The following is a 10,000-nucleotide window of genomic DNA, read 5'->3' on the forward strand; positions in this document are numbered from 1 at the left end:
TCGTGCCCCCGATTTTGGTAATGTTTGACGTCAATTTTCCAAGGAGGCGAATGCAAGGCTTCAGAGGGACTTTGAGTGTTCGGGGGCGGGGTAGCTCAGCCGGATTTGCCCCGGCGGTTCTGCGGACGGTGTTGACTTCGAGGGCGGACCGGCCCCCGTGTTCAGTCCGAATATCGTGCATTGTTAACGGCGGGAAGTGTTCCAAAAGGGAATGGGATTGAATGTGACTGCTGAAGCCGACTTTGAGACCTGTAACGCGGGTAGCTCAGCCGGATTTGACCCGGCGGTTCTGGCGACGGTCTCGCCTTCGAGGGGGGAGCGCCCCGCGTGTTCAGGCCGAATTTTGTGCATTTCCATCGGCGGGAAGAGGTCCAAACGGGAATGGGATTGAATGTGACTGCTGAAGCCGACATTGAGACCTCTAACGCGGGTAGCTCGGCAGGATTTGACCCGGCGGTTCTGCCGAAGGTCTCACCTTCGAGGGGGGAGCGTCCCGCGTGTTCAGGCCGAATATCGTGCATTGTTAACGGCGGGAAGTGTTCCAAAAGGGAATGGGATTGAATGTGACTGCTGAAGCCGACATTGAGACCTCTAACGCGGGTAGCTCGGCCGGATTTGACCCGGCGGTTCTGGCGACGGTCTCGCCTTCGAGGGGGGAGCGTCCCGCGTGTTCAGGCCGAATTTTGTGCATTTCCATCGGCGGGAAGAGGTCCAAACGGGAATGGGATTGAATGTGACTGCTGAAGCCGACATTGAGACCTCTAACGCGGGTAGCTCGGCAGGATTTGACCCGGCGGTTCTGCCGAAGGTCTCACCTTCGAGGGGGGAGCGCCCACCGTGTACAGGCCGATTTTCATGCATTTCCAACCGTGGGAAGGGGGCCGAAAGGGGATGGGGGTGAATGTGACTGCTCAACCCGACTTTGAGGCATCTAACCCGGGTAGCTCAGCCGGGTTTGACCCGGCGGTTCTGCCGACGGCCTCGCCTTCGAGGGGGGAGCGTCCCCCGTGTACAGGCCGATTTTCATGCATTTCGAACCGTGGGAAGTGGCCCAAAAGGGGATGGGAGTGAATGTGACTGCTCAACCCGACTTTGGCGCTTCCGAGCCGGGTAGCTCAGCCGGGTTTGACCCGGCGGTTCTGCCGACGGTCTCGTCTTCGAGGCGGGTGCCTCCCCCGTGTACAGGCCGATTTTCATGCATTTCGTACCGTGGGAAGTGGTCCAAAAGGGAATGGGGGTGGACGTGACTGCTCATACCGACATCGAGACTTGTAAGCCGTGTAGCTCGGCCGGGTTTGATCCGGCGGGTCTGCCGACGGTCTCGTCTTCGAGAGGGGGGCCTCCCCCGTGTACAGGCCGATTTTCGTGCATTTCCAACGGTGGGAAGAGGTTCATAAGGGGATGGGGGTGAATGTGACTGCTCAACCCGACTCTGAGGCTTCTAACCCGGGTAGCTCGGCCGGGTTTGACCCGGCGGTTCTGCCGTCGGTCTCGCCTTCGAGAGGGGCGCCTCCCCCGTGTACAGGCCGATTTTCGTGCATTTCCAACGGTGGGAAGAGGTTCAAAAGGGGATGGGGGTGAATGTGACTGCTCAACCCGACTCTGAGGCTTCTAACCCGGGTAGCCCGGCCGGGTTTGACCCGGCGGTTCTGCCGTCGGTCTCGCCTTCGAGGGCGGAGCCTCCCCCGTGTACAGGCCGATTTTCGTGCATTTCAAACCGTGGGAAGCGGTCCAAAAGGGGATGGGAGTGAATGTGACTGCTCATACCGACCTTGGCGCTTCCGACCCGGGTAGCTCAGCCGGGTTTGACCCGGCGGTTCTGCCGACGGTCTCGCCTTCGAGGGGGGAGCGTCCCCCGTGTTCAGGCCGAATTTTGTGCATTTCGAACCGTGGGAAGTTGCCCAAAAGTCGATGGGAGTGAATGTGACTGCTCAACCCGACTTTGGCGCTTCCGAGCCGGGTAGCTCAGCCGGGTTTGACCCGGCGGTTCTGCCGACGGTCTCGTCTTCGAGGCGGGTGCCTCCCCCGTGTACAGGCCGATTTTCATGCATTTCGTACCGTGGGAAGTGGTCCAAAAGGGAATAGGGGTGGACGTGACTGCTCAACCCGACTTTGAGGCTTCTAACCCGGGTAGCTCGGCCGGGTTTGACCCGTCGATTCTGCCGATGGTCTCGTTTTGGAGGGGGGAGCCTCCCCCGTGTTCAGTCCGATTTTCGTGCATTTCGAACCGTGGGAAGTGGCCCAAAAGGGGATGGGAGTGAATGTGACTGCTCATACCGACTTTGGCGCTTCCGAGCCTGGTAGCTCAGCCGGGTTTGATCCGGCGGTTCTGCCGACGGTCTCGTCTTCGAGGCGGCTCCCTCCCCCGTGTACAGGCCGATTTTCATGCATTTGCAACGGTGGGAAGTTGCCCAAAAGGGGATGGGAGTGAATGTGACTGCTCAACCCGACTTTGGCGCTTCCGAGCCTGGTAGCTCAGCCGGGTTTGAACCGGCGGTTCTGCCGACGGTCTCGTCTTCGAGGCGGCTCCCTCCCCCGTGTACAGGCCGATTTTCGTGCATTTCGAACCGTGGGAAGTGGTCCAAAAGGGAATGGGGGTGGACGTGACTGCTCAACCCGACTCTGAGGCTTCTAACCCGGGTAGCTCGGCCGGGTTTGATCCGGCGGTTCTGCCGACGGTCTCGTCTTCGAGGCCGGTGCCTCCCCCGTGTACAGGCCGATTTTCGTGCATTTCCAACGGTGGGAAGTGGTCCAAAAGGGAATGGGGGTGGACGTGTCTGCTCATACCGACTTTGAGACTTGTAAGCCGGGTAGCTCAGCCGGGTTTGTTCCGGCGGTTCTGCCGACGGTCTCGTCATCGAGGGGGGAGCCTCCCCCGTGTCCAGGCCGATTTTCATGCATTTCCAACCGTGGGAAGTGGTCCAAAAGGGAATGGGGGTGAATGTGACTGCTCATACCGACTTTGAGACTTTTAAGCCGGGTAGCTCAGCCGGGTTTGACCCGGCGGTTCTGCCGACGGTCTCGCCTTCGAGGGGGGAGCGTCCCCCGTGTTCAGGCCGAATTTTGTGCATTTCGAACCGTGGGAAGTTGCCCAAAAGTCGATGGGAGTGAATGTGACTGCTCAACCCGACTTTGAGACTTGTAAGCCGGGTAGCTCAGCCGGGTTTGACCCGGCGGTTCTGCCGACGGTCTCGTCTTCGAGGCGGGTGCCTCCCCCGTGTACAGGCCGATTTTCATGCATTTCGTACCGTGGGAAGCGGTCCAAAAGGGGATGGGAGTGAACGTGACTGCTCATACCGACTTTGGCGCTTCCGAGCCGGGTAGCTCAGCCGGGTTTGACCCGGCGGGTCTGCCGACGGTCTCGCCTTCGAGGGGGGAGCGTCCCCCGTGTTCAGGCCGAATCTTGTGCATTTCGAACCGTGGGAAGTTGCCCAAAAGTCGATGGGAGTGAATGTGACTGCTCAACCCGACTTTGAGACTTGTAAGCCGGGTAGCTCAGCCGGGTTTGACCCGGCGGTTCTGCCGACGGTCTCGTCTTCGAGGCCGGTGCCTCCCCCGTGTACAGGCCGATTTTCGTGCATTTCCAACGGTGGGAAGTGGTCCAAAAGGGAATGGGGGTGGACGTGTCTGCTCATACCGACTTTGAGACTTGTAAGCCGGGTAGCTCAGCCGGGTTTGTTCCGGCGGTTCTGCCGACGGTCTCGTCATCGAGGGGGGAGCCTCCCCCGTGTCCAGGCCGATTTTCATGCATTTCCAACCGTGGGAAGTGGTCCAAAAGGGAATGGGGGTGAATGTGACTGCTCATACCGACTTTGAGACTTTTAAGCCGGGTAGCTCGGCCGGGTTTGACCCGGCGGTTCTGCCGACGGTCTCGTCTTCGAGGCGGGTGCCTCCCCCGTGTACAGGCCGATTTTCGTGCATTTCGAACCGTGGGAAGTGGTCTAAAAGTCGATGGGAGTGAACGTGACTGCTCAACCCGACTTTGAGACTTGTAAGCCGGGTAGCTCAGCCAGGTTTGACCCGGCGGTTCTGCCGACGGTCTCGCCTTCGAGGGCGGACCCTCCCCCGTGTACAGGCCGGTTTTCGTGCATTTCGAACCGTGGGAAGTGATCCAAAAGGGAATGGGGGTGAACGTGACTGCCCAACCCGGCTTTGAGACTTGTAAGCCGGGTAGCTCAGCCGGGTTGGACCCGGCGGTTCTGCCGACGGTCTCGACTTCGAGGCGGGTGCCTCCCCCGTGTACAGGCCGATTTTCATGCATTTGCAACGGTGGGAAGTTGCCCAAAAGTCGATGGGAGTGAATGTGACTGCTCAACCCGACTTCGAGACTTGTAAGCCGGGTAGCTCAGCCGGGTTTGACCCGGCGGTTCTGCCGACGGTCTCGCCTTCGAGGGGGGAGCCTCCCCCGTGTACAGGCCGATTTTCGTGCATTTCCAACGGTGGGAACAGGTTCAAAAGGGGATGGGAGTGATTGTGACTGCTCAACCCGACTCTAGGGCTTCTAACCCGGGTAGCCCGGCCGGGTTTGACCCGGCGGTTCTGCCGACGGTCTCGTCTTCGAGGCGGGTGCCTCCCCCGTATACAGGCCGATTTTCATGCATTTCGAACCGTGGGAAGTGGTCCAAAAGGGAATGGGGGTGGACGTGTCTGCTCATACCGACTTTGAGACTTGTAAGCCGGGTAGCTCAGCCGGGTTTGATCCGGCGGTTCTGCCGACGGTCTCGCCTTCGAGGGGGGAGCCTCCCCCGTGTTCAGTCCGATTTCCATGCATTTCCAACCGTGGGAAGTTGCCCAAAAGGGGATGGGAGTGAATGTGACTGCTCAACCCGACTTTGGCGCTTCCGAGCCGGGTAGCTCAGCCGGGTTTGACCCGGCGGTTCTGCCGACGGTCTCGTCTTCGAGGCGGGTGCCTCCCCCGTATACAGGCCGATTTTCATGCATTTCGAACCGTGGGAAGTGGTCCAAAAGGGAATGGGGGTGGACGTGTCTGCTCATACCGACTTTGAGACTTGTAAGCCGGGTAGCTCAGCCGGGTTTGATCCGGCGGTTCTGCCGACGGTCTCGCCTTCGAGGGGGGAGCCTCCCCCGTGTTCAGTCCGATTTCCATGCATTTCCAACCGTGGGAAGTTGCCCAAAAGGGGATGGGAGTGAATGTGACTGCTCAACCCGACTTTGGCGCTTCCGAGCCGGGTAGCTCAGCCGGGTTTGACCCGGCGGTTCTGCCGACGGTCTCGTCTTCGAGGCGGGTGCCTCCCCCGTGTACAGGCCGATTTTCATGCATTTGGAACCGTGGGAAGTGGTCCAAAAGGGAATGGGGGTGGACGTGACTGCTCATACCGACTTTGAGACTTGTAAGCCGGGTAGCTCAGCCGGGTTTGACCCGGCGGTTCTGCCGACGGTCTCGCCTTCGAGGGGGGAGCCTCCCCCGTGTTCAGTCCGATTTTCGTGCATTTCCCACGGTGGGAAATGGTATCTTTCATTACGGGGACAAGGGTCTGAAGCGGTGAAGTCAGTAACCGGCATAGTTAAGGAAAGGGTTCGAATTTTCTCAACAGTACGAAAAAAGTGAGCAGGGAAGCTAGAGAAGGTGTCAGTGAGTCCCAAACGAGTGAACCGCAAAACTTAGGGAAATGCCCGAAAGCGTTTTAAAGGGTGAAATCGGGAACGAGGAAATGATCGGAAAGTGCCTGAAAGTGCTAAATGAGTAAACAGAAAAACGATGAAAAATGTTTGAAAAGAAGAAGTGAGTAACCAGGAAAACTTAGAAAAATGTTCAAAACGAAGAAATCAGTAACCAGGAAAACTTAGAAAAATGATCAAAAAGAAGAAATGAGTAACCAGGAAAACTTAGAAAAATGTTTAAAAAGAAGAAATCAGTAACCAGGAAAACTTAGGAAAATGTTTAAAAAGAAGAAATCAGTAACCAGAAAAACTGCGAAAAATGTTTAAAAAGAAGAAATGAGTAACCAGAAAAACTTAGAAAAATGTTTAAAAAGAAGAAATCAGTAACCAGGAAAACTTAGAAAAATGTTTAAAAAGAAGAAATCAGTAACCAGGAAAACTTAGAAAAATGTTTAAAAAGAAGAAATCAGTAACCAGGAAAACTTAGAAAAATGTTATAAAAGAAGAAGTGAGTAACCAGAAAAACTTAGAAAAATGTTTAAAAAGAAGAAATCAGTAACCAGAAAAACTGCGAAAAATGTTTAAAAAGAAGAAATCAGTAACCAGACAAACTGCGAAAAATGTTTAAAAAGAAGAAATCAGTAACCAGGAAAACTTAGAAAAATGTTTAAAAAGAAGAAGTGAGTAACCAGAAAAACTTAGAAAAATGTTTAAAAAGAAGAAATCAGTAACCAGAAAAACTGCGAAAAATGTTTAAAAAGAAGAAATCAGTAACCAGGAAAACTTAGAAAAATGTTTAAAAAGAAGAAATCAGTAACCAGAAAAACTGCGAAAAATGTTTAAAAAGAAGAAATCAGTAACCAGAAAAACTTAGAAAAATGTTTAAAAAGAAGAAGTGAGTAACCAGAAAAACTTAGAAAAATGTTTAAAAAGAAGAAATCAGTAACCAGAAAAACGGCGAAAAATGTTTAAAAAGAAGAAATCAGTAACCAGACAAACTGCGAAAAATGTTTAAAAAGAAGAAATCAGTAACCAGAAAAACTTAGAAAAATGTTTAAAAAGAAGAAATCAGTAACCAGAAAAACTTAGAAAAATGTTTCAAAAGAAGAAGTGAGTAACCAGAAAAACTTAGAAAAATGTTTAAAAAGAAGAAGTGAGTAACCAGAAAAACTTAGAAAAATGTTTAAAAAGAAGAAATCAGTAACCAGAAAAACTTAGAAAAATGTTTAAAAAGAAGAAATCAGTAACCAGAAAAACTGCGAAAAATGTTTAAAAAGAAGAAATCAGTAACCAGGAAAACTTAGAAAAATGTTTAAAAAGAAGAAATGAGTAACCAGGAAAACTTAGAAAAATGTTTAAAAAGAAGAAATGAGTAACCAGGAAAACTTAGAAAAATGTTTAAAAAGAAGAAATCAGTAACCAGAAAAACTTAGAAAAATGTTTAAAAAGAAGAAATCAGTAACCAGAAAAACGGCGAAAAATGTTTAAAAAGAAGAAATGAGTAACCAGAAAAACTTAGAAAAATGTTTAAAAAGAAGAAATCAGTAACCAGAAAAACGGCGAAAAATGTTTAAAAAGAAGAAATCAGTAACCAGAAAAACTTAGAAAAATGTTTAAAAAGAAGAAGTGAGTAACCAGAAAAACTTAGAAAAATGTTTAAAAAGAAGAAATGAGTAACCAGAAAAACTTAGAAAAATGTTTAAAAAGAAGAAATCAGTAACCAGAAAAACTTAGAAAAATGTTTAAAAAGAAGAAATGAGTAACCAGAAAAACTTAGAAAAATGTTTAAAAAGAAGAAATCAGTAACCAGAAAAACGGCGAAAAATGTTTAAAAAGAAGAAATCAGTAACCAGAAAAACGGCGAAAAATGTTTAAAAAGAAGAAATCAGTAACCAGACAAACTGCGAAAAATGTTTAAAAAGAAGAAATCAGTAACCAGAAAAACTTAGAAAAATGTTTAAAAAGAAGAAATCAGTAACCAGGAAAACTTGGAAAAAAACACTTAGAAAAATTTTCAGCAAAGTGTGAAAAATATTCTAAGTGTCAGCGGAGGAAAATGCTGCAGCATCGGGAAAGATTCGCAAACTTACACCGAACATGTGCTCCGAAGTGCCGGAGGAATTGGGTGAATTGAGCCCGGCAAATGGCCAGCTGTCGTTTTGTGCCTGCAGCCCGAAAACTTTAACTTTGTCTGTCGCGGAAGTCCGGACCGAGAAAAATCCAAACGGTTTTGACCGGACCGAGTTCCAGACCGATGCAGTCAAATTTGGAATTCAGACCCATTCAGTGCCACTTGTAGTTTTTCCGCAGTGAGGTTGGCGGGGTACCCGGAGATATATGGGAACACGATTTTTAGAACAAAATGGCGGCGCGGGACCGTTCTGAAAGGCATCCGAAAAACGGTTCCACGGGCATAGCACTTTAATGACAGGTATGAGTGCATGCCGGAGAGCTCTTGGAAGTCGAATTTTTGACACTTTGTCAATTTTTTGACAGATTTGACAAACTCTTTCTGTCTGTTCTAAGAGTCAGTCAGAGACTTGTGCGGCGGTCTTTTGACACTATTGGAGGGCGGGCAAACCCCACGTTGACTCCGGCCGTCCCTCCACAGGCGCTCGTGTCCAAAATGAAGGCGAGAGACGCGAGTGGCCTGGTTCCCTTGGGTGTTGCCAAGAAGGCTGCGGGCTGACCGTTGCCTGAGCACTCCCTAAAGCCTCTTGTGATGAGAGCAGACCTCGCCTGCCGCACGACCGGCTCTGGGAGTCGTTGGGCCGCTATTTGTGAATAGTCTGGTCCTCCTCTGCCACCCGGACAAGCGCGATGGCTCTGCCGCCCTGCGGTGCTCGTCACCCAGGTTTGGGGAACACGATACTCGTAACAAAAATAAAAGGCGGCTCGGGACCTGCAGGCGAAAGGGGTCCCGTGGTGCTAAGCACGTCGACTTCGGGTCTCGGTGCAAGCCGGAGAGCTCACGGAAGTCTAAAGTTTTCGGCACGTGGTCGAATCTTTTCAAAGGCTTACCCGGCTCTTTCCGTCCATTCTGAGAGTAAGTCAGAGGCCGGTGCGGAGGTCTCTTGACAATCGGAGGGGGTGGTGGCCCTCCGCAGGCGCTCGTGTCGAAAATGAAGGCGAGAGACGCGAGTGGCCTGGTTCCCCTGGGTGTTGCCAGGAAGGCTGCGGGCTGACCCTTGCCTGAGCACTCCCTAAAGCCTCTTGTGATGACAGCAGACCTCGCGCGCCGCACGACCGGCTCTGGGAGTCGTTGGGCCGCTATCTGTGAATAGTCTGGTCCTCCTCTGCCACCCGGCCAAGTGCGATGGCTCTGCCGCCCTGCGGTGCTCGTCACGCAGGTATGGGGCACACGATGCTCGTAACAGCAAATAAAGGCGGCTCGGGACCTGCAGGCGAAAGGGGTCCCGTGGTGCTTAGCACGTCGACTTCGGGTCTCGGTGCAAGCCGGAGAGCTCACGGAAGTCTAAAGTTTTCGGCACGTGGTCGAATCTTTTGAAAGGCTTACCCGGCTCTTTCCGTCCATTCTGAGAGTCAGTCAGAGGCCGGTGCGGCGGTCTATTGACGACCGGAGGCTCCCATGGGTGTTGCGATGAGGGTGGAGGGCACAGAACCTTGCCTTAGCACTCCCTAATAAAGCCTCTTGTGAAGAGAGCAGACCTCGCGCGCCGCACGACCGGCTCTGGGAGTCGTTGGGCCGCTATCTGTGAATAGTCTGGTCCTCCTCTGCCACCCGGCCAAGTGCGATGGCTCTGCCGCCCTGCGGTGCTCGTCACGCAGGTATGGGGCACACGATGCTCGTAACAGCAAATAAAGGCGGCTCGGGACCTGCAGGCGAAAGGGGTCCCGTGGTGCTTCGCACGTCGACTTCGGGTCTCGGTGCAAGCCGGAGAGCTCACGGAAGTCTAAAGTTTTCGGCACGTGGTCGAATCTTTTGAAAGGCTTACCCGGCTCTTTCCGTCCATTCTGAGAGTCAGTCAGAGGCCGGTGCGGCGGTCTATTGACGACCGGAGGCTCCCATGGGTGTTGCGATGAGGGTGGAGGGCACAGAACCTTGCCTTAGCACTCCCTAATAAAGCCTCTTGTGAAGAGAGCAGACCTCGCGCACCGCACGACCGGCTCTGGGAGTCGTTGGGCCGCTATCTGTGAATAGTCGGGTCCTCCTCTGCCACCCGGCCAAGTGCGATGGCTCTGCCGCCCTGCGGTGCTTGTCACGCAGGTATGGGGCACACGATGCTCGTAACAGCAAATAAAGGCGGCTCGGGACCTGCAGGCGAAAGGGGTCCCGTGGTGCTTAGCACGTCGACTTCGGGTCTCGGTGCAAGCCGGAGAGCTCACGGAAGTCTAAAGTTTTCGGCACGTGGTCGAA

The sequence above is a fragment of the Chiloscyllium punctatum genome, unplaced genomic scaffold, assembly GCF_047496795.1.
Source record: "Chiloscyllium punctatum isolate Juve2018m unplaced genomic scaffold, sChiPun1.3 scaffold_400, whole genome shotgun sequence".
Classification (NCBI taxonomy): domain Eukaryota; kingdom Metazoa; phylum Chordata; class Chondrichthyes; order Orectolobiformes; family Hemiscylliidae; genus Chiloscyllium; species Chiloscyllium punctatum.